The sequence below is a fragment of the Podarcis gaigeae genome, assembly GCF_964106915.1.
Source record: "Podarcis gaigeae genome assembly, chromosome: 10".
NCBI classification, from domain to species: domain Eukaryota; kingdom Metazoa; phylum Chordata; class Lepidosauria; order Squamata; family Lacertidae; genus Podarcis; species Podarcis gaigeae.
The window spans coordinates 3,906,064-3,929,867 of NC_139686.1; the positions used below are offsets into that span (position 1 = coordinate 3,906,064).

The 23,804-nt window shown below is 45.0% G+C and overlaps 1 protein-coding gene across 1 annotated transcript in view; it reads left to right on the forward strand.

The window, feature by feature from the left end:
- Nucleotides 1-4,016, forward strand: part of TYMP (thymidine phosphorylase) — a 242,030-nt gene extending 238,014 nt beyond the window's left edge. Inside the window, exon 10 of the mRNA XM_083700682.1 lies at nucleotides 2,957-4,016. The gene's annotated coding sequence lies outside the window, so the exon portion shown is untranslated. The remainder of the gene's footprint in view (nucleotides 1-2,956) is intronic.
- Nucleotides 4,017-23,804: the final 19,788 nt, after the last annotated feature.

Below are 23,804 nucleotides of genomic sequence, written 5' to 3' on the forward strand. Positions count from 1 at the left end.
CTTCCTGGCGTCTTTCTCAGGCAACTGTTGAACCTCCTCAAAACTCCCAGATTCGCACTGTGCGAAACCAACCCACACACCGGTGGCCTGATACCTCTCAGGTGGAATTCCCTTCGTTGCTCGAGCGGATCGCCTGAGCACAAATTCAGGTGTTTCTTCTGACCCACTGGGGCCAGCAACTGTGTCCTCTACATCAGAAGACTCCCCCTCTGACTTAGTGCGTCCTCGGGCTTTCTGCATTATGCTAACAGGAGACGCAGGCTCACTCTTGGGCTCTCTTTTAACAACTTGTGGAGATGCCCCACCCTGTTCTGGACCCTGGTCAACGAGCTGGTCCTCATCAATAGGTTCAGCCTCTGGCTCTCCCTCATCCTCAGAATCAGACAGACATTCTGAGAGAACGTCAGGACTAGCATTGCGCTTTGACCAACCATCCTGCTCACAGAACTCAGCATGTTTGCTGATCAGAAGCTTGGTCTGATCACCTTCTGGATATGCAAACCTCCATCCCTTTGTTGCAGGTTCATACCCACAGAAGATCATTTTCTGGAACTTAGGGCCACCCTGCTTTTGTTGAGCTTTTGGCACCGGCACCAAGGCCGGTGACCCAAACACACGGAAGAAATGCACCTGCGGCTTCTCTCCATAGAGTACAAAATGTGGGGTTTCACCTACCACTGAATTGTAGGACCTGTTCATCGTGAATGTCACCGTTCTCATCGCCTCCCACCAAAAACTCTGAGGCAAACCAGAGTCACACAGTAGAACCCCTGTTGCTTGAACCAGAGCTTCACATCTGAGCTCTGCCACGCCCCTCTCCTGAGGAGCCGTCAAACCTTGTGACGTATCCCTTTCTGGCGAAAAAACTCCTGCAGAGCAGACCCAGTAAACTCTGCACATCGGTCACTCTTGAACCCCCTCACCTTGGTGGAGAACCTTAGTTCCACCTCTGCAACCCAGTCTTTGATCAGTTGTGGTGCATCTTCTTTCAATCTCAGAGCATAAGACCACATAACCTGGCTAAAATCATCCTGCAGCGTCAGCAGAAACCTGGCCCCGCCCAGACTTGGTTTTGGCATGGGACCAAAAAGGTCTGTGTGCACAAGCTCAAAAGGTTTTGTGGTTACCCTCTCCACCCTGGGATAACTGTACCCTTTTACCTTTGCCATCTTGCATGCCCTACAATTTAGAGACCTGCCACATTCTCGTATTTTGCACCCTTTAGTGCACTCCTGCAACATCTGGATCTTTTCTAAAGAACCATGTGACGTTTTCTTGTGCCATGCACAAGCACATGAAACATGAGTGGGATCGGTTGCACCCTTTGCTTGTGCTTTCCCAGCATTCCCCACACCCTTCAGAGGCATTTCCAGAACAAAGAGGTTGTTCTCCCCTTTTGCAACACTGACCAGTTGCTTCCCCCCTCTGAAAATTGTACAGACATTGTTTTCGAAGCACACCTTATACCCCTCCTGTAAAAGACAAGGGACAGATAACAGACTATGTTTCATCCCAGGTGCCACATAGACTTCCAACTCTGCCTTCAAGACAGAAAAATAAACATTTGCGACATTAGAAATCGCTTTTTGTGTCCCATCAGCAAATTCAATTCTTTTCCCAGCTGAAACAGCCCTGCAGTTCCACATCTCGACAGCAGGTGTCTCTGTTATCAGGTGCCGGCTGGCTCCACTATCTATGACCCAGCGTAGCACTCTCTCCTCACCGGAGTTGTCCCGTAATATTGCCATGGAAGCTGTTAAGTGATAAGAGCCGTCTTCGCTCCCTGAGTCACGTCCTCCTTGCGCCTTCCCACGCCTGCCTCCCCTCCTGGACTGGCTGCCATGGAAACCTGGCTGGTTCCCATGGGAAACGACCTTGGGAACATCCTGCACAGCCTCTCTGGCTCTCTGGGGGCAGGAGCGACGCAGATGGTCGGGAGAATTGCAAACATAGCAGCGGCGAGTGGAAAAAGCCTGAACCATGCATTCCGCTGGCCTGGCCCCCCTGCAACTGGAAGAGCTCCCTGTGCCAGCCCTGCCCTCTCTGATCCGGCGTTCCTCCTCGTCCCCTAGACGTCCTGTGACGTAAGCCAGCGTCAGCATTTGAGGATCCATCGATTCCAAAGTTAGACACAAATTGTCATAACTTTTGTCCAGAGAGCTGAGCAAAATATAAACCTTCAGCTCCTCAGAAAAGTTCACTTGCAACAGCCTCAGCTGGTTGAACACAGAGAGCATCTCAGTCACATGCTTTCTAATGCTATCACCAGGACGCAGCTTCATCTCAAACAGGCGCCTGGTAGTGTGTATCTTTGCCCCAGCTGTGGCCCTGTGGTGCACTCTCTCCAAAGCTCGATAAGCTTCATGAGCAGTGTCCAGCCCCTCTACCAAGGGGAGCTGCGAACCATCCAAGCTGAGCACAATAGCTCCCAGGGCTTTCTGATTTTTTCTCTGCGAAGCATGAGCAGTTGCAATGTCTGCTGCCGAAGCATCAGCTGCTGGTGGGGGTAGTGGAGGCCCTTGGACTGCCTCCCACAAGCCCTTGGCTACCAGCCAGGCCTTCAGCTTCCGACTCCATTCTTCCCATTTTTTTCCGTCCAATTTTTCGAAGGGGACCGCGTACGACTCATGGCTGTCTGCCATCTTCTCCCCTGGGGCCCAGCATACTCACGTAACCAGTAGTAGCTTCCGGCACCCGGCTCAGCAGATCAGATTCTCCCAGCGAGTTCCTCTGCCTACGAACCGTCAGGCAGGACTCCCAACTGGTTCCAGCTTCTGTTCGGCTAGTTTCAACACACACCAGCACGTCTTGGCATCAGCTTCAAAGCTTTTGCTGACCCATAACCTATGCTATGGCGTAATTTATGGCTGTTTGTGTAGCCTTTTAAGCCCGGCACACTTCCTCTGTGCAGCTCTGCTTATCGTCAGCTACTTGTAGCAGAGTTAACTCAGCGTAGAAACTGATGCAGTGCGTGTGTGATAAATCAGGCTACTGATGAGCGTTCTGGCTTAGCTCTTCTCTTTAATCGTGTAGAAAAACAACATAACTCAGACATAGTTCAGACCCGGTGACCGCGCCGACATTTTGCGTCCACCGTCAGGGAACGGAAGAACAAACTGAACACACAGAGAAAGACACTCCCCTCTGTGAAACCTGGCCACGCCTCAGGAATGTGAGACGTCACTCAGAACTTCTTAACCCTGTAAGTTCTGATTCTCTCCACAAGGAAACCCCTTTTTCAGGGATCCGAAGCGACGTGGGGTGAGCGGCGCAGTGTTTTGAATCGACTGCTATTTTTATGGAGTGAAGGTTCACAGCCGTTGCCGGAGAGCGCTGACTTTTTCCTGTGGACAATTGGACTCTAAACAAGCACCCGTGAGTAGAACGGAAAATTGGATTAAGAAACATTTTAATTTGGCACTGAAGCGGGAAGGTTCTAAACAGGAAGTCCGCCTTCTGCTTTTATAAATAGACTGAAGCAAAAATTGTGCAAGCTAAAGTCAGGAAAGTCATATATAAAGGTTTAAAATTCCTCCAGTTTTAACCATCAAAACCCCTCGTGGAAGCAGGAGTAAAGAGGGGGAATTTTGATTGTTCAAGCCTGCAGGAGAGAAAGTAAAGAAAGATAAATTTCCACCTGGGAACGGGGTGTCAGAAACAGAGATTTTTGGGGGAGTTCATTGACTGTGAATGGAATGTCTTTCGACAGATAGTTAAAGAGAAACAAATTGATTCCAATGTTGCCTTTTGCATTTAAAAGAAACAAAAAAGTTGAAAAATGAAAGTAATTCTCTTTTGTTGCACCTGCTTTCAAAAGATGGATACAAATAGAAATTGTCTCCTCTAGAGGGAGTTTGTTAAATTGTTGCTGGAGTCGATCTGGGGATTTCACAGCTGTGGAGATTAGGATCGTGGGACCAGACTCTGACCTTGAATAAAAATGTGTTTGGAAGAAGTTTTGGTGCTTGCTTTTTGCAAGACAAGCACTTTGTTGGAGCAGATGCATGAGAAGATGGATTTGATGACTGTTGCAGTCAAATATTTTGGACAAACAGTGAATATTTATACAGAAACCATTCAGGAGCCAACGCAGGAACCTGTTTTGACAGGGCAAGTGCAAATTCAGAAGATAATGGAGGAGGTTGCTGTTGAACCTCAAGTAACATAAATGGAGAGACACGAGGCCCTGCAGGAGCATAAGCCGCTGTCCTTGAAGACTGAATTTGGAGTGGGCCAGGGGGGGTCTGGAGAAGTGGGGGCCCTTAACTTTGGACGGACTTTGAAACATGCTTTTAAATATTTTCTGGACTACACTGCCGACTGTGGGGTATGGGACTGTGGGGAATGGGCTGATCTGCTGAGGAGAGACGGAGTTATTTTTGAGTTGGAGTATCCCCGAGACCTACTCCTCAATGAGAAAGGAAAGAAATTAAGAAAGAGATCAACAAAAGACAAGGTAAAGTGCAGGTACAAACAAGAAGAAGATCTGCAGAAGGGACATGGAAAAGACTTAAGAGCCTCGGACAAAAGATTACCAGGTTGATGGACTACATGGAATGGACAGTAAGGACTGACATAACCCGAGACCAGGAAGAAGAGACGTTGGAGGAAGATTGGAAGAAAAATTTTAAAAATTTATTTTGGGAATTAGTGTAAAATTAATGAGCATAAGGAAAAATGTTGGAATGAAAATATTTAGCTTTAGTAGAAATCATAAAAGGAATTATGTACAAATAAATATTAAGTTTTAAGCTTTAAGGTATTTTATGGTAAGATAAGGTTAAAATAAATTAAGGTAAATTGAATGACAGAATATAGTGAAAGATGGAAAGGATATGCTGAGCTAACTAATAGGTTAGATTGTTAAGATAAATTACTCAATAAAAATTGAGAAAGATGGAAAGAATTTGCTGAAACAAATAACTAAACTAGAATACAAAAAGGGAGGTGTGAGGAGGTCGATGAAACAAGTAAATGAAAGATAAAGATATGGAATATTGGATGTGTGTTTTTTTATCCGAGACCTGGGAGAAGAAAGGATGGAAGAAGATTGGAAGAAATTTAAAACTTATTTACAAAAATATTGTAATTTGACTGAATGTTAAGAAGGATGCTTGATCATAAATAATTGGCCACCACTAAACTAGATTGGAATTAGATGATAAGCGAGATTAAGGAGAAGACAAACCCTTTGGGAGAACTATTAGATTATATTTAAACGAGTGGATATAAGATTGTAAACAAGATGATAATTTGCTTGAAAAAACTTTTTAACAATGTAAGTGGGAGCAGGAGACGTGAGGAAGTCCAAACAAGTTATGAAATTTTGTGTATGATATAAGCAATGTTGTTTGTTATTTATGCTTTTCTCTTATAAAAATCTTAATAAATATTTATATATATAAAAAAAAAATATTGGATGTGTGTTTTTTTATTGTTATTGTTGTATTGGTTTTATGTTTTTTTCCTTTTTATGTATTGTTATGTATGTTTTGTTAAATTTTTTGTTGTTTTCTTCCTTTCTTTTTTCTGTAATTTTTGAAACTTCTAATAAATATCATTTTTTTTAAAAAGAGTTTGGCCATCACTGCCTCAACTGTTCTACATAAACATTTCCAGGCCCCTGATCATCCTGGTCATTCTCCGGTGGACACATTCCAGCTTGTCAACATCCTTCTTAAATTGTGGTGTGTAGTGGAAATGCGGAAGACAATTGTATTTTGGTGGCATGTCCCTTTCCCTTTAACACCCCCAGTTTGAGGTCTGCTGGATTCTTGTGTTTCACACACCTGTTGGAAGTTTCTTGTGTTCTTCTGTGTTGTAAGTGCTGGCTGGATGCCAGCTGCAGGTAGTGGAAGACTCTCAGCCGCTCTGCATTAATCATGAGTAATGCCCGGTGAACTTGATTACATCAAGGCAGGCTATAAAAGCCACAGGTGGGAGGGGCCGGTGAGCTTCTGCCCAGATCAAAGGACCTGATGCTGGGAGACTGACGGTCGGGGTCTTTCTCCTGCTGCTCTACCTGGGGCTCCAGGCAGCTGAAGGGGAAATTGGGTAGCCCCTGTCCGGTATGTTTTATCTTATGCTTTGTATGCCTGCTGTTTATTTGTTAATAAAACTGTTTTGGTTCCCTTTCTACCTCCTCATTCCTTTTGTCCTGATATCCTTGGAAAGAACTGCTGTATTTGGCAGCACATGGTGCCCAGAACTGTACACAGTATTACAGGTGTTATCTGACCAAGGCAGAATAGAGTGAGACTATGAATTCACTGTGCCTCTGGAAATTCAAAAGTTTAGTAAACTCAAGTGCCAGATTCTTCTGGCTTGGACAGTACTGCAGCTGCACCAAGCCTAACTAGATAAAATGGATGTCTAGGTGTATGGTTCTGGCCTTAAACTGCCCAGACTCTGCCAACTTCAAGCAGGGTTGATTGTCCTCTCACACAGTGACTGGCAAACAACAATCCCCGCAGAGATCTTGAACCAAACAGATATAGAATTCCACTTCCCGGCAAAGCTCAGACAGTGCACTGAATACAGCTTCAGTAGAGGAAAGCACAATGAGACTTTGGTTCCGGGACTTCCACCCAACTAAAGAGTCCCCAAACTTTATTACCATCCCAGTCACGGACTTCCTGTCATCCAGATTTGCCCAATCGCTTTCTGTGCAGCACATCAGCTTGGCGTCACACTTAGCTGACAGCTTGAGACAGAAATCCTTGGTATCCTGTAGGTAACGCAGCACCCTCTTGATACCATTGCAGGCCTGCACACTTGGTTTTTTAGCTTCCATGCTGAGCAGATTCGTAGCAAAATCTATGTCAGGTCTGCTCCACTGGGACAGATACAACAGACTACCCAGAGCTGACTGAAAGATCTCAGCATTTTTTAACTCAGCGCATTCTACTTGCTGACTGTTTTCCACGTAGCTTGTCTCCATGGGTGTTCTGACCCCTGCACATTCAGACATTGTGAACTTCTCAAGCAACTGCTCAATCTTGCCTTTTTGACTGAGCAAGAAGCTTCTGTCTTCAGACCTATCTATCTGGACTCCTAGGTAAACTTTGACTGAACCTAGTGTTATGGGATTAAGGGGGCTACTCGTGCGTAAGCGTTTAAGCCCTCCAGGCTCTGCAATTCAGTTTCTAAACTCTCCCAGTCCGCGGAGCCATGGGTGCATGGCTACCTCAATCGCTGGCAGAATCCGTCAGTGGGCGCTTCCGGAATTTACGCCAACATAAGAGTTCCTTAACGGAAACTCTCCGTCTGGATTCTCTGCGTGACAGTTTCCTGCGCGGAGTAGGCGTCCCCAGCGGAGGTCCTGAGCCCTCCCCGCTGTTCTCACTGGAAGCATCTTGGAGCCATCCCTCCGCCTGAGTTTCTGCAGGAACTCTCCCTCTCCCCCTGCTGGTTCCTTCCTCAGCATCTGAGGGTCTCTTAGCCTCCTTGAGCCCTTCCACCACCTGACTCTCCGATGGCAGTTCCCTGACACCTAGGTTCTTGAGTTGCAACCCTTATCCAAGCCTTGTGGCAAAGCCTTGAACCTGCTTCTCTGTACTTGCCACATAAAATATACCGTCCACAAAGATCAAGACCAGTTCTTGTGACTCTCCTGACTCTTTCAGATACAGGCAGCTGTCAGCAAGACTCCTCTTCAAACCTAAACTCTCTAAGACTTCATTCTGATACAAGTTGCAGTTCCTGGGCACCTGTTTCAGTCCGTAAATGGACTTGTGAAGTTTCCACATTGCATCTGGCCTATTGCCCTCAAACCCTGGAGGAGGAAGCATGTACAGATCCTCTTGGAGGTCTGAGTTCAAGTAGGCTACATCTGAAGAAGATTTATTGCTCAGATAAGTCCTGGCGTCCAGCCCGCTTCGGCTGCGCAGCTACCGGCCAGGCCTCCGCACTTCAAAGGGCCACATTCCGATGCTCTGAGCAAACGCAGAGTTAAGCAGCGGTAGGAGAAAGCTGCAAACTTCAGTGCTTTCTTCAGTGTGCTTAAATAAAGTCCACTCAGGATATTAGTGGCTAGAAGCAGTTTTTATTTACAGCAGACTATCAATTGTCGAACAGCATCATGAAAACACATCCACTCTCCTCAAAAGCGAAAGTAGAAAGAAAGAACAAAGGCTGGAGACTCTCGGATATGACGCAGAATCTCCCCCCTCCCAAATAGTAGGCTCTGAGCTGTTTAACCCTGTAAGCTCAGGTTCTCCTCACACACCCCTCTCGCCCTGCGCTACTGTGGGGAAAATATGTACAGAACTTACCCCCAACTCCAAACCACCACAAAACTCCCCATGACACTGGAAGCTTAAAGGTTTGGTAAATCCATCGGCCAAGTTAATGTGACTGGCACAATACTTCACTCGAATCAAACCTGACTGAACACTCTGACACACATTTTGGAAACGTATGTCCAGATGCTTGGTTCTGGCCTTAAATTGTGCAGATTCAGCCAATTTCAAACAAGGTTGATTGTCCTCCCAAACCATGATGGGCAAGCTACAATCCCCATAGATCTCTTGCACCAAGCATCTATAGAACTCTAGTTCCCGGCACAAATCTGACAGTGCGCTGAATTCAGCCTCACTAGAAGACAGCGCAATGAGACTTTGCTTCCGGGACTTCCACCCAACTAGTGACTTCCCAAACTTTACCACCAGCCCAGACACAGACTTGCAGTCCTGCGAATTCGCCCAGTCACTGTCTGCATAGCATGTGAGCTTTGCCTCACCTTCAGCTGGCAGCTTAAGACAGAAGTCTTTAGTATGCTGCAGGTAGCGCAGTACCCACTTGATACCATGCCAAGCACTCACACTGGGCTTTGACGCTTCCCTACTTAGCAGGTTGGTAGCAAAGGCAATGTCTGGTCTGCTCCATTGGGACAGATACAACAGACTACCTAGAGCTGACTGAAAGAGCTCAGCATTCTCAAACTCGGCACTTTCTGCTTGCTGGCTATCTTTCACGAAGTTTGTCTCAATAGGTGTCCAAACTCCTGCACAATCTGACATTCTGAACTTCTCAAGCAACTGCTCAATCTTGCCTTTCTGACTGAGCAAGGAGCTACCATCCTCAGTTCTCACTATCTGCACGCCCAGGTAGATTCTTACTGCACCCAGGTTCTTGAGCTGAAACTGTTTCCCAAGCTCTTTGGCAAACGTCTGCACCTGTTTATCTGCCTTTCCAATATGGATGATGTCATCAACATAAAATATGTTGTTTTTGCAGAGTCTTTTATGCAGTGGAATAATGAGCAGTACGTGCCACATACTCTACATTACTTTATTTACACTTCAAAGCTGAGAGATTACATACATGCATCTTGCTTCTGCTGCAAGCAGAGAAGCTTCCTCTCTCCTCTGAAGCACGGAGAGAACTGAGAAAAACAGGAAACCAGTGTACGTCACATCCAGTCTCCTTTCCTGTGAGAAACTCCAACAGCAACTCTGACTGTGGAATGTAAACATTGTCTTGTGACAAGCATTTCGCTGCACAGTGAAGAGAGCAGAAACCAACATCCTCCCCCTTTCTGTGAACATCACTGGGCAGCGTGTTCGTACAATATCAGTACAAACCCAACTTCTGCACATACAATCTTCTTTGATACAATCTTGGACAATACATCAGCAGGAATTTCATTACCTGGCATATAGGACACCGTTACGAGTCCCTTCTGAATACGTTCCCTAGCATGTTGCAACTTCAATTGCAAGTGCTTCGTGCTTTGCTTACAACCTTCAGAATTCAGCAAAGCCAAACATGCTTTGTTGTCCTGGTAAACCTGGATTGGACATTTGACAGGAATTTTCATGTCTTTGCACAATTGTAACAACCATTCACAATCTTTAAGTGAATAAGACAGTGCATTCAGTTCAGCTTCACAAGTACTTAAGCTAACTGTTGTTTGCTTCTTGCATGACCAATCAAATAGACCCTGATTGTACATATAGCAAACTCCAGACGTACCTTTCCTGTCTGTAGTGTCACTTCCAAAACTTGCATCTGCAAATATCTCAAGACCACCAGACTTCTGATTGTTAAATCTCAGTCTGTAATGCATAGTGCCTTTCAAATACTGCGCTATGCGTTTCAGAGCTTTCCAATCCTTAACAGTAGGATTGTTGACTTGTCTGCTTAGCAAATTACAGCTAACAGCAATGTCTGGTCTTGAACATCTGGCAATGAAGTTTAGCTTGCCTAGCACACTTCTGTACAGTGTAGTGTCAGAAAATGCTTCTTCAGTGTCATCTACCTGATAACCTGTTGTCATCGGTGTGTCTACAGGGTTAGCATCCATCAGGTTTAGTTTGCTTAACACATCAGCAATTTTCCGTGACTGGTGTACTAGAATGTTACCTACTTTATCTTTATACTTTATCAAACCTTTATTAGGCATTGTGGAAATAAAACCTTAAAAGAGAAAATAACATATAAAAGCCTTGAAATATATATAAAAAGGCAGCAGTTTGCTAAATGCATATATATATATACATATAGAGTCAGTGGTTTTCCTTGTTATCCTGCTCCTTGGAGGACTGCTACCAAAAACTCGGCTACCCCCGCCGTTACCCTTTGGTCAACGTCGGATAGGTAGAAACCCACACATTCACCTTGCTGCGGTTCCAAACCACCCAAAAGAGGGGACAGCACGCGTTGACGGAGCGTACTGTACAATGGGCAATGAAGGAGAATATGCTCTACAGTGTCCGGGACATTCATAGAGCATCTGCAGAGTCTCTTGTTTCTAGGAATGTTTTGATATCTTCCCCTGACAAATGCTGAGGGAAAAACATTCAAACGGGCCAGCATAAAAGCCCTACGTTGGGCTGGGATTATTAGTTTAGTGACGTAATTGGCTCTGCTATCTAAGATATTTAATTCATAGAATATGGGGGAGCAAATTTTGTTTACAGCTGCCATAATATTTTGTCTCTCGACATCCTTTAGTCTAGTTAGGATATTATGGGAGATATATTGCTCACTAGAATTGTACAGGGGCTCCAGCTCGATGCCTAAAGATTCAATCTTTTTTTCGAGGTGCTGATACCATCTTGATTTATAGGAGTCTTTGAGCAAATCAGCGAGCAGACTTGATGGAGGGCAGCGAAAGTGGCAGCGTAACCAATACTTTATTGAGGTGGACCATGCCCAATATTCCATTGTGTGTATGCCTATTTCTGCACACATTGTTTCATATTTGATCATAGCTGGGAGTCCAAGAATACGTCTCAGAAAGCTAGAGTGAATCTTTTTTAAATCATTGTTATATGCTTGGACCCATAGCGGGATTCCATAGAATATCTGGGATTGCACTTTTGTTTGAAATATCTGATTTGCCGCAGGAATAAATTGATTACCTTTCTGATAATGAAAACGGGCAACTGCTGATGAGATGCACTTTGCCTGTTTTATGGCATTTGTGCGATGGGTTGCCCACCCTAAATTGCTCTGGAATAAGATTCCCAGATACCTATAGATTTTCACTTGTTGGATTTCTTGCCCTCTTATTTTCCATTTCTCTAATTTCCAACCATTCGAGAAGACCAAAATTTTTGTCTTCTCATAGTTTATAGAGAGTTTGTTACATTCGCAATAGAGGATCAGTGAAGATATAAGACGTTTCAGACCCAAGCTCGTTAAGGATAGTAGGACAGCATCGTCTGCGTATAGTAAGAGAGGAACTGGTTTCTGATTAAGTTTAGGGGCATGTGATTCTATTTTTTGAAGGTAATCTGGCAAGTCTGATAAAAATAAATTAAATAGAAAGGGGGCAAGAATACACCCTTGTTTTACCCCTTTCGAGATTGGGATGTCTGATGAAAGGTGACCTTTGATGTTAAGTTTGACTTGACAGGTATTGGAAGAGTGTAGATTTTGCATTAGAATCAATAGGCGCTGATCAATTTTTAATTCTGCGAGTTTCCTCCACAACTTTGGGCGGTCAATTGAGTCGAATGCACCACGAAAATCTACAAAAGCAGCGTATATCTTAGATTGCCTTTGGGATCTGTATTTTTCAACCAGATGCATAAGTATAAGACAGTGGTCTAGTGTGGAGCAACCTTTGGAGAAACCTATTTGTTCTTTCCCTGGTAAATTTAGATTTTTCATCCAGGTAAGGAGTTTAGATAAGAGGTGCTTAGCGTAGATTTTCCCTATCACTGATAGAAGGCTTATCGGTCTATAATTCCTTGGTTCTTTTGGGTCGCCATTTTTAAAGATTGGAATAATTATTGATCTTAGCCATATCTCAGGTATGATCCCATATTTATCTATAAGCGTAAACAGTTGGGCTAAGGGTTCTGCCCACCAATCGATATAGGTCTTAAATAATTCTATTGGTAGACCGTCTGGCCCAGGAGATTTCCCCGATTTGAAATTTTTAACTATCTCTCTAATTTCCTCTTCCTCTACCCTTGGCCACTCCTGGAGTTTAATAATTTTATTTTTGGTGGTTTCATTTCCTTTAAGTTCACTGTGTAGATTGTTAAATACAGATGTAAAGTATTGGAACCATTTGGATTCTGCAATTGGTGGTAGAGTTAGTTGGTTTTCGGCTTTCAATCCTCCATACACTAGGTTCCAGAACGCTTTGTTGTTTTTGCTCTGAATTGAGTCAAATAATTGTAGCCATTTTTGGGTTGCGTATTTCTGTTTCTTTTCGGCCAGAATGTAATGATATTTTCTTTTTTCATCAAGATAAGAGGGCTCTAGTTTAGTGCGATTATTTTTAAATGTTTGGCGCAGTTTTCTTTTTAGCTGGAAACATTCATCATCAAACCAAGGGCTAGCGGTATGTTTAAGTACCCAAACTTTAGGTGGAGTACTAAGCTCTACAAACATTTGAAAGATTTCATTATAAATTTTCGGAATATCACTGTAGAAATTAGTGATCTTTAAGTTGGATAATACTTGTTTTCTCAGGTTGGCTGTAAGTTTTTGCCCCACTGCTACACTCATTTCCTGGGACCATTTTAATTGGGTCATTTGTTTGTATTGAGAAGGTTCTATGGTATTGTACTTAGTTATTTTGGTTTCGTCCTTTAAGTTAATAGACAACGATAATGGCTGGTGGTCGCTTTCAGTGCGCGTTCCAATTTTGAAGTCCATGATCGAATTTATAATATTATAAGGGACAAGAATATAGTCGATGACACTGCATCCTCGGGGGGAGAAGTATGTAAACTCCCCGCTTCTATCGCCTTTTGTTGAACCATTCACAATCTGCAAATTAAAGTTGTTACATAATTCAAGTAGGCGTAAGCCTTCGTTGTTAACAACCCTGTCTCTGGAGAATCGTCCTATTTTCAGGGCATGTGCGATATCATTATCAGTATTCCAATTTAGTTTGCTACATAGTTGTTCATTGTTGGTTCCTACTCTGGCATTAAAATCACCTGCTATTATCAGTGAGGCATTTGGGTATTTATCGGTCAGATTTTCTATATAAGAGGTTAGTTGTGACCAGTTTTCACTGCTGCTGTTGTTTTTGGTTGGGGGGATATAGACATTTACAAGTAGCAAAGAATCTTTGTTTTGGGTTAAAAGTAGAGCTTGTGCAAGTGGTAAGCATTCTTCTAGTTGCTTGATTTCAAACCCTAAGTTGTCTTTGATCATACAACAGAACCCTGCTTTCGGCCGGCCCTTCGTGTTTGTTTTCAATGCGGGTTTCGTATAGGAGGTGAAGCCATTGATTTTGATATCTCTAGTTGACCATGTTTCTTGTAGAAGTATTAATTCAAAGTCTTTAAAGAAGTTCATTAGGTCTGGGTCTCCGCCTTTGTTTCCCCACCCTGCGATATTCCAGGACAGCAAGCGTAGGGTCCGTTTTTGAGTTGGTGGCTGGTTGACAGCATTTAGTCATTCTAGTTCTGTTATTAAGTCTAGCGAGGGATTTTGTCTTGTGCAGATACAGCCATTTGTCGCTGCTTTCGGTGGGGAACATAGTGGTGGATCTTTTAGATTCTTTTTTAAAGTGCGGGAAATTAAAATTTCCTCCCTTTCTTGATTTTCTTCCTTAACTGTTCCTTGTTCCTGAGAAATTTCTGTGGCTGGTGGGCTGTTATGGACAGTTGGACTGTTTTCAGTCTCTACTTCCATTTCTTTGGCCTCATTTGGTGTTGAGCTCAGTGCGTCAGGTCTGTTGGAGGTCATCTTTTGTTCGGCAATGTTAAGGTCCTTTGTAGTACTTAAAGTAGGGGTACCTATTTCGTTTGAAGCTAATATTTGATATCTCAGCCAGGAATTTGTGGTTTCATTACTGGAGTTTTTCCTTGCCATTTCATATTCTAAAGGCGGCTGGATTTGAAGCTCTGCGTCTATACATTTGAAAGTTCCGTTTGTAGCTCTCTTTTTGACTATGCATTTTGGGGAAAAAGCTGGTAAGTGTAAAGTTTGATTGTGTGTTGTTTCTACTGCATTTTGTTGACCCTGTTGGTGAATTTCGGTCAATCTGGCCTGGAGTTTCGTCAATTTACTGAGTATGTTTATTTGTTCTTTATCTGGTAGCTTGGTAAAGTTACTCAGCAGATCTTCTTCTTCTGGGACTGTCCAGTCTATTGTGTCAAGGGCGAGGTTGTTATTTGATGCTACAGTCGCATGGTTTGGGAGCTTGGATTTTTCTTGCGTGATTTTCTGGGTAGCTGGCTGCGGTTTCTCCCATCTACTGGGTTCTTCCACGGGAGTAGGGCAGATGTCGGCTTCTGGTGGAATGGCCTTGTTCATCTTGTTCTGTCTTTTAGATGCAATCAATGGTCTGGGTGATATATCTTCAAAGTGTCGGCGCGGGATAATTCCTTTCTGGGCTAAATGAGCCTTTTCCCTTAAGAGTTTGGTTGGAATTCTATGGCTACCAAATCTTAGTAGTACTTTTTTGGAATATCCATCGTTAGTAAGCCTCTTGACTGCTTTTAAGTCAATGCTTCCACCCTCAAGGCTAAGGAGCAGATTTAGATGATGTCTGGCCCAGAAAGGTGACTCCCAATAAGGTAGAGGCCCTCTATATGGAAAGATGTGGAGAACAATCTCACATGGCCTCAGTATCAGGTTGATTGAGTGAGGGGGGCTTCCTCTGGTTTTTGGCTGGTTTTGAGGCATAAATTTGTATTTGTTCTGTTTATCTCCAGGGCTTGTTAAGGATGGCAAAAAGGGAGTGAGTTGCCTCCTTTCATCTGGGTTGTCCAGCTTCTTGGAGATGTTTTGTAATTGTTCAAAGATTTTTTGAACTGTTTGAGCAGTCAGTAGGCAGCATTCCTCTAGCAGCTCCACCTTTCTATCAATTAGTGCTTGTGCCTCTGTTATGGGAGTTGTAGCCTTGCCCTCATTTATTCCTAGGGATATCTCTTCAATTGTCTTTTCATGCGAAGAGTTGAGGAAGGTTTTGGGAGGAGATACGTGCTGCTTTTGAGGTAGCAGGTAATTATCTAGATTACTCTGTTTGAAACCAGAGGACTCTGTGTCAGTTTCTGTATCAAGACACCTGAGTCTTTTGGCTCTTCTCATTGCTAGATTCTTCTTAAGTCGATGAGATCAGACTTCTAAATAGAGTGATAAAGTGCTAAGGTTCTCAGGTCGCAATCTCGTTCAATTTTCATTCAGTCCTGGCTGGGCTGCTGCGAGGAGTTTAAAACTGGGGCCAATTATATCACTCCTTTGAAGTACCCCCCCCCTTCTTCCCAGTTTGTTAAAACAACTGAGATGTTTAGAAGTTAGAAGTAGTGGGAGAAATTTGTGGTTTTATAAATTTGTAGTTTTTAGGGTTAAAAGCCGATTAAAAGTCCTTAAGAATCCTTGGAATAAGTTTATCACAAGGAGTCAACGAGAAACTGGGAGGGAGTGCCTTAATGCCCAGAAGGGAATGTCTGAGAGCCTTCGTTAAAGCTTCATTAGCTTCTTTAAGTCCCGGCACCGAGGAGGATAAGATAAGATGTTCAAAAAGCACAGCGAAATGGTGAAAGGAAATAAAATCCAAAAGGGGAAGGAGAGCCAGCAACATTTAGTTAAAAGATCTCTTTGAGCTCCGATAAGAGCGTCTTACCTCGGCGCCATCTTGAAGACTAGTTCTAGAATGTTACCATCTTGATCTCTCTCTATTTCCAGAGATAGGTAGTTGTTTACCTCACCAAGATCTTTCATGTCAAAGTGCTCTTTCAGTTGAGCTAGGGCGTTATTGTACATTGTGACATCTTCCCAAAAGGATAAAAGATCATCCACATAAAACAAACAATAGTTTCTTTTGCCCCTCCTCTTTGACAAATACACATGGATCAGCTTTCCCTTGCTTAAAACCTAGAGAAAACAATACATCAGTGAGTTTTGTGTGCCAACACCGTGCACTTTGTTTGAGACCATAAAGGGACTTCTTCAGAGCACAAACAAATCCCTGTTTTACCTGTACGCCATCAGGTGGAAGCATATAAAGTGATTCACCTAGAGATCCGTACAGAAAAGCTGTATTCACATCATGGTGACTAATGTGTAGATTCTCCTCTGCAGCTAGCTTGAGCATAAGCCTAATGCTCTCATACCTCATTGTGGGTGAGTAGGTCTCATGATAGTCTTCACCTGGTACTTGTGCAAAACCTCTGGCTACCAATCTGGCTTTGTGTCTGACTATCTTGCCATTTTGATCAGTCTTCGCTTTGAAGACCCATTTGCTTCCAAGCAGTTTCATTCCTGGAACTACTGGAACAAGCTCCCATGTTTTGTTCCTTTCTAAGGAATCAAGCTCAGCCTTCATGGCATTTAACCATGGCTCAGCTTCCTTTGAATCCAAATCCTGGATTTCTTGGAAATTTGAAGGTTCAAATTCTTGGAGCTTTTAACAGCTGTTACTGCTATCTTAGCAAACTCATCAGCAAATCTCTTTGGAGGTCTGCCTTTTGTGGCTCTTTGTGACCTACGAATTAGCCTTAAGTCCTCAACACTTTCCTCTTCCTTCTTAAGAGAAAAGTGACCTATTGTGAACAATGGTTCTTCCAATTCTTGATCAGAGCTTTCAGAGGGTCGCATAGAGGCTTTCGCACTCTTGAAATCCTCTGAATCACCCGATTCAGCTTCAGACTCAGAATCAGAACCTTCATCAGTGGGGGTGGGTTGTTGCGGTTGCTTTTGACTATCCTCAGTCTCATCACTGTCATCAGGATCCCACATTCTCCCCCCACTTGGCATTGTACTCAACACTTCTTGTGAGCTTAATTGTCTTTGAGTCAGTCATCATTATTCTGTAAGACCCTTTCTGATAACCTAGAAAGATACCATGCAATCCACGCTTGTCTAACTTGGAGCTTTGTGGTGAGTGAGCCCACATGTCAGAACCAAAAATTTTCATGTGTTTGATGTATGGTTTCTTGCCAAACATCTTCTCATAGGGGGTACAACCAATCGCTGAAGATAACCTGCGATTATAACTGTAAACAAAACACGAGAGAGATTCGGCCCAATAACTCTCTGGAAGATTGGCATCATGCAGCAAGGTTTTTAACCCTTGAAGCAATGTTTGAATTGCCCTCTTGCAAAGTCCATTCTGCCATGGCGAGCGAGGACTAGACAAATCGTGTTGAATTCCTTTCTCAGTCAGAAAAGCTTCAAACTGCTGAGAAGTGAATTCCCCCCCGCAATCAGTGAAAAAAGTTTTTATCTTCTTACCATGCACATTTTCCAACCAAGCACAGAATTCCTTGAACCTTGGAAAAGCCTCTGATTTCTGCTTGAGATTGTATACATAAATATACCTGGAAAATGCATCAATGAGAACCATGAAGTACCTATTTCCACCCAAAGAGGGCGCTAGTGGACCAACCAAATCAGCATGAACAACCTGGTATGGTTCTGTAGCTTGCCTACTAGACACCTTACCTTTCGCAGCCATTTTCTCCTTGTTTGCTGTGCATGCCTTGCACTTCATGTGGTACCTGCAGGGTGTAATAGTCATACCTTCAACCAAGGCAGGCATTTTAGATACTGCCTCAAAATGCAAATGACCAAATTTCCGGTGAAAATCATGAATACATCCTGCATGCAAACTTTTGTTAGAACCTGCAATGCAACAAGTTTCATCCTGCACAACATCATCAAAATACAATACAAACAAACGATCAACATATTCAGCATGCAATACACAATCGTTTTTCTTTGTGATGGTGCACTTCTTGTTCTTGAAGGAAACATCGATGTTCCATTCATTCAGCTGCGCAACGCTGAGTAGATTATGTTTGGCATCTGGCACATAAAGAACATCTTTTATCGATAAGTCCAAACTGTGAAGAACAACAGTTCCGTAGCCTTTACTGGGGATTGTGTGGTCATCCGCCTGGTGAATCGCACCTTCCTGCGGTGTAAAAGACATGAACAGTCGCTTATCGTTGCACATGTTGTGGGTCGCTGCTGAATCAACAACGAAGAAAGATCTAGACGTCTTCTGGACCTTTGCAACTTTTGGAGTGAAGCGTGAGACCATTGCCTTGTGCTGCGTTGTCCTGGACACCGGACCTTTGCCTCTGCTTTGGCCTTTTCCACGCGATGAGCTTTCGCTGCGCTGCTCTGTCTTGGCCCTGGGATATCTGCATTCCCTCTTCATATGGCCTAGACGTCCACACGAGTAGCATTTCACTGCCTTCAAAGCTTTGGCGCCATCTGGTGGTTCCACTGCACTATGGGATGACGTCTGTGAAGACTCCCCCTTACCCATGCAGCTATCACCCTGGCGGTCTGCTTCATTCTGAATCACGGCAGTATCACAGGCTACTCTGAGTTGAGCATTTGGCTGATTGGCATCAGATTCCCCACTTCCATCAGCCAGCCTTCTGCAGCTAGCCATCATGACTCTGGCATTAGCCTTCCGCGTCATCTCTGCTGCTTTAAATCAAGCTGCTTTATACAAGCTGCGTCTGTGTACAGCTGCAGCTGCTTCATTCCAAAAGCAAGTTCAGAAGTACTTTCGATTTCCAGCCTCTGCCTGTGAGCCTGTGCCACTCTGCTTAACTGCAGCTGCTTCAAACCTCTTTCCAAAGGCAATTTTAAAAATGCATTCGGTTTTCCAGCGTCCCAAGCCTTTGCCTTAGAGCCTGGCAAACGGCCTTTTAAAAGTTCAAAGTCCAGCCATAAAGCCATTAATTAGAAGCTGGCAGGCTGCCCGGAGCATGAGCACATACCTCATCAATCATCTTGACGCGCAGAGCAGATACCGTCCGATCCGTCCCTCTGCATTCCGATCCTTTTGCCGGCATTCTGATTCGACTTCTGAATTCCATTCTCAAGATGACTGCGTTTTTCTGGGCCCCATAACCAAGAATGCTGTTTTTGCAGAGTCTTTTACGCAGTGGAATAATGAGGAGTACGTGCCACATACTCTACATTACTTTATTTACACTTCAAAGCTGAGAGATTACATACATGCATCTTGCTTCTGCTGCGAGCAGAGAAGCTTCCTCTCTCCTCTGAAGCACGGAGAGAACTGAGAAAAACAGGAAACCAGTGTACGTCACATCCAGTCTCCTTTCCCGTGAGAAACTCCAACAGCAACTCTGACTGTGGAATGTAAACATTGTCTTGTGACAAGCATTTCGCTGCACAGTGAAGAGAGCAGAAACCAACAAAATAAAACCAGTTCCTGTGAGTCTCCTGATCCTCTAAGGAACAGGCAACTGTCAGCAAGACTCTTCCTGAAACCTAGCTTCTCCAAAGCTTCATTCAGGCACAGGTTTCAATTCCTGGCTGACTGCTTCAGGCCGTAAATTGACTTGTGAAGTTTCCACACAGTACCTTGCTCACTGCCCTCAAACCCTGGAGGAGGAAGCATGTACAGATCCTCCTGGAGGTTTGAGTTCAAGTAAGCAACATCCACATCTAAGTGATGCACCAGCAACCCTCTTTGTGCAGCAATGGCCAAGACCAAGCGTAGAGATTCACTCCTACAGGTGGGAGCATAAACTTCCATATAATGCAACCCCCTGCGCTGCGTGAATCCTCTCGCCACTAATCTGGCCTTATACTGTGGTTCTCCTGTCGCTGTGGGCTTAAGACGGTAAACCCAGTGGCTACCCACGGCCTGTTTGCCCACCGGCAACTTTGTGAGGGAGAACACACCTAGAGACTCCACTGAGTTCATTTCCTTCTGCATCGCCTCATGCCATTTCCTGGCTTCTTCCTGAGGCAGTTTCTGAACATCTTGAAAACTCTCGGGTACACACTGTGCCATTCCGACCCACACGCTAGTGACGGTAAACCTTTCAGGAGGTTTCCCCTTGGTCGGCCGAGCTGAACGGCGCAGCACTACTTCAGGAACCCCCTCTGACCCACTGGGGCCAGCTAGAATGTCCTTGGCATCATGGAGCTCCCCCTCTGACTTACTGCGCCTTCTGGACTTCTCAGCCGAACCTGTGGGGGAAGATGGAGCACTGCATTGCTCAATCTTCACAGCCTTGGGAGAAGTTCTCCCCTCTGCCTGCACTGGGTCTGAACTCTGAGCCTCAGTAGCAGGTTCAACGTCTTCCTCTCCTTCATCGGCAGAGTCAAGCAGACTCTCTGACAGGATGTCAGGGTTCCCATGTATCCTTGCCCAGCCACTCTGCTCACAGAATTCAGCACTGTTGCTGACAGAATCCTGGACTGATTCCCTGACGGATAAGCAAACCTCCACCCCTTGATCCCTGGCTCATAGCCACAGAAAATCATCTTTTGGGACTTGGGTTCACCTTTCTTGCGTTTGGCCTTTGGTATGAGGACCCAAGCCTCACAGCCAAAAATGCGGAAGTAGTGCACTTTCGGCTTCTTTCCGTGCAGCAAGAAGTACGGTGTGTCACCTACCACTGAATTGAACGACCTGTTCAGAATAAAGTTGGCCGTTCGCCAAGCCTCCCCCCAAAAGCGCTGTGAGAGCCCAGCATCAAACAAAAGAGCTGCGGACATCCCCCCTAGAGTCCTGTTCCGTCTTTCCACAATCCCATTCTGTTGGGGACTGTGTGGAGAGGACAACCTGTGTTGAATCCCGGTGAACTCCCCACTGCGATCGCTCTGAAAGTTTTGCACCCGTGTGGAAAGCTGCAGTTCCACAGCCGCAATCCAGTCTTTGATTAGCGGCGCAGCTTCATTTTTGTGTTGGACCGTGAAGATCCAGGAGTTGCGTGTATGGTCATCAATCAGAACCAGCACATATTTGGCTCCGCCCATACTAGTCACAGACATCAGACCACACAAATCTGCATGAATTAACTGAAAAGCCCTAGTGGTCACCCTCTCAGACCTAGGGTATGTGCACGTTTGTACCTTTGCAGACTTGCATGCTCTGCAATCTAGAAACTTAGCACATGATTTCATTTTGCACCCTTGCGTACACTCTGGGATCTTCTCCACTGACCCCCAGGACATGTGAGCCATGCGTCGGTGCCATAAGTGAGCACACGCATCATGAACTGGAACGTTGGCACACTGTGCTTGAGCCACCTTCGTGTCACCTATACCTGCAAAAGAAGCATCTATCACAAACAACCTGTCTTTACATTCAACACTGACTAGTTGCTGTCCATTCTTAGAAATAGAACACTTATTGTTCTCAAAACACACTCTGTAGTTCTCAGCAAGAAAGGCGCAGACAGCAACGTGCAGGACAGTCCTGGAACAACAAAAGCCTGGATTGAATCCTGTAAGAAAGAACAAAACAGTGAGCCAGTCTGCGTGAGTGGGTGTCGAGTCCCATCTGCTAAACAGACAGTCTTCCCAGAAGTTACAGAGGTGCAGTTCTCCAGGAATCCACTAGATGGCACGAGATGATGGGAGGCGCCACTATTACAAAAGCCAGCACAGCATCCTGTTGACAACTCTTGACTGCTGCCATAGAGGCTGTTAAATGTTTATGTTCAGTGTCTCTGCCAGCTGCCTTCGGCTTGCCTTTCCCACACTTTGAAGAAGAGCCCTTTATCTGGTTGCTACGGGAGACGGCCTTCGCTGTTCCTGTGCCTCCACTGGACATTCTCTCACCAAATGGGAGGGGGAGCCACAGCAATAACAGTGACGGGAAGCAAAAGCTCTCACAGCTCCCTCTTCAGCCATTCCTTTGTTCCCAGCACCCCCACCTTTGGGTGCACAGCCTGGGCCTGCACACTCCCCAGCACTCTGGTTGCGGGCCTCTACATCACACGGCCCCTCGGAGACAAAGCAGCTACTCCCAGCTGTAACTTCAGGGACATGGCCAGCAGCCCCTGAAGTGAAGGCACAAGACAGGTGTCGATCATCATGTGAGCTGCGCACAGATGGTCTGAAGCGAGTGAGCAAGCTACCACCATTCCTGTGGAGCCTCTTTTTATTGAGACAAATATGCAAGCTAGGCAAATACGTTTTTGGGCTGTGACCTTTACACATCTTCTGTCCCGAAATCGTGGGGTGGTACAAAGCTATTTTGGCACCTGTTCCACAGCGTCATTTTCCCCTTGCACAGTGTGTGACGTAGGAGACAAAAGGTCTCAGGGAAAAACTTACAGACAGGACACTGCTGACTCTGAGACCGCAAAAGGTCAGACATAGGGGACGATGTTCTAGGCAGCCATGACTTGTCTGAGGGGGAGTTTTCCCTGCACCCCAGGGTCACGCGTGCAGGCAGATTGTGGCTGCCTGCTGGTGGGGAAGTGTGCTCCCTCCGGACCCCACTGCCCACTCCATGATATCCCTACATCTCCCCTTTTCTGTCTATCAAAGAGCAGATCCCGAGTCCACCCGTGCCCTGTGTGTGTGAAGCTGGGCATACTCCAAATTGGAGGAGTTTATAATGCTGGGAGTAATGTGTTAAGCCGAATTTGAATCAGGAGCAGAGAGTGCCATGACGCCGGGACCAGAGCGAACTTTGCAGAGGTGTAAAATAGTGGGAAAACATTGCATCATCATCATCATCATCATCATCATCATTATTATTATTATTATTATTATTATTATTGCAAATAAGGCAGGTTGGAAACATTACAGCATAGGTGATGATGTGTTTGAGTCATAGAAGATCAGGAGGTCAGCTAGTGAGGCAGTCCACAGATTGTCAGAGCCTTCATTGGCAAAGGTAGGCATGGCATGAAAAGAAGCAGCATGGAGTCATCAGCAAGTTGAGCAATTCTATGGCAGCAAGTCTGTGAGGAAATGTCTCTGGTTGTTCAGGGTCAAGAGAACTGATATTGTCCAGCAGGAACAAGGACTTGATGTAAGGAAATGTCTCTGGTTGTTCAGGCTCAAGAGAGCTGATATTGTCCAACATGAACAAGGGCTTGATGTCACCCAAGTGACTGAAGCAACTTCTTCCCGGTCTGCACTTGGTGGTACTTTACTGGCATCTCCCATAGGAAGCTGGAAGCTTGGAGTTGGACTGGAGCTGGACTGGTCAGGCCATGATGCCAGACCATGCTGGAGAGCGAATTGCACATACCGAACTGGAACTCACAGGAGACCTGTAGGGGTAGAAATAAAGCATAGCCCTACCCCCAGGTGGTCATGGGCCACAAGGCCACGCCACTTCAGGTCCACTGTGGATCCGGTAGCTGTTGATATAAAAGGTTGTTAGCTCAAGGTCTTTGGACTTGTGGAGATGTCCGTCTGCTGGTGCAAACCTGACTGAATCCAAAGCAAGATAGTTAAACGAAAACCGCAAGGTGTTTAATTTATGCTGGATGTTGCCTAGGGCCTACACTTCTCCCCCTTTCCTAATGTTTTCCAAAAGTGTCTTCAGGGAGCAATTGGCCCATTCCACACTTGTTTAACCTGTGGAATTACAGGGAATACATTGGGTAAGAGAAGAACCCCATTGGAGGCAGGATTGCTGG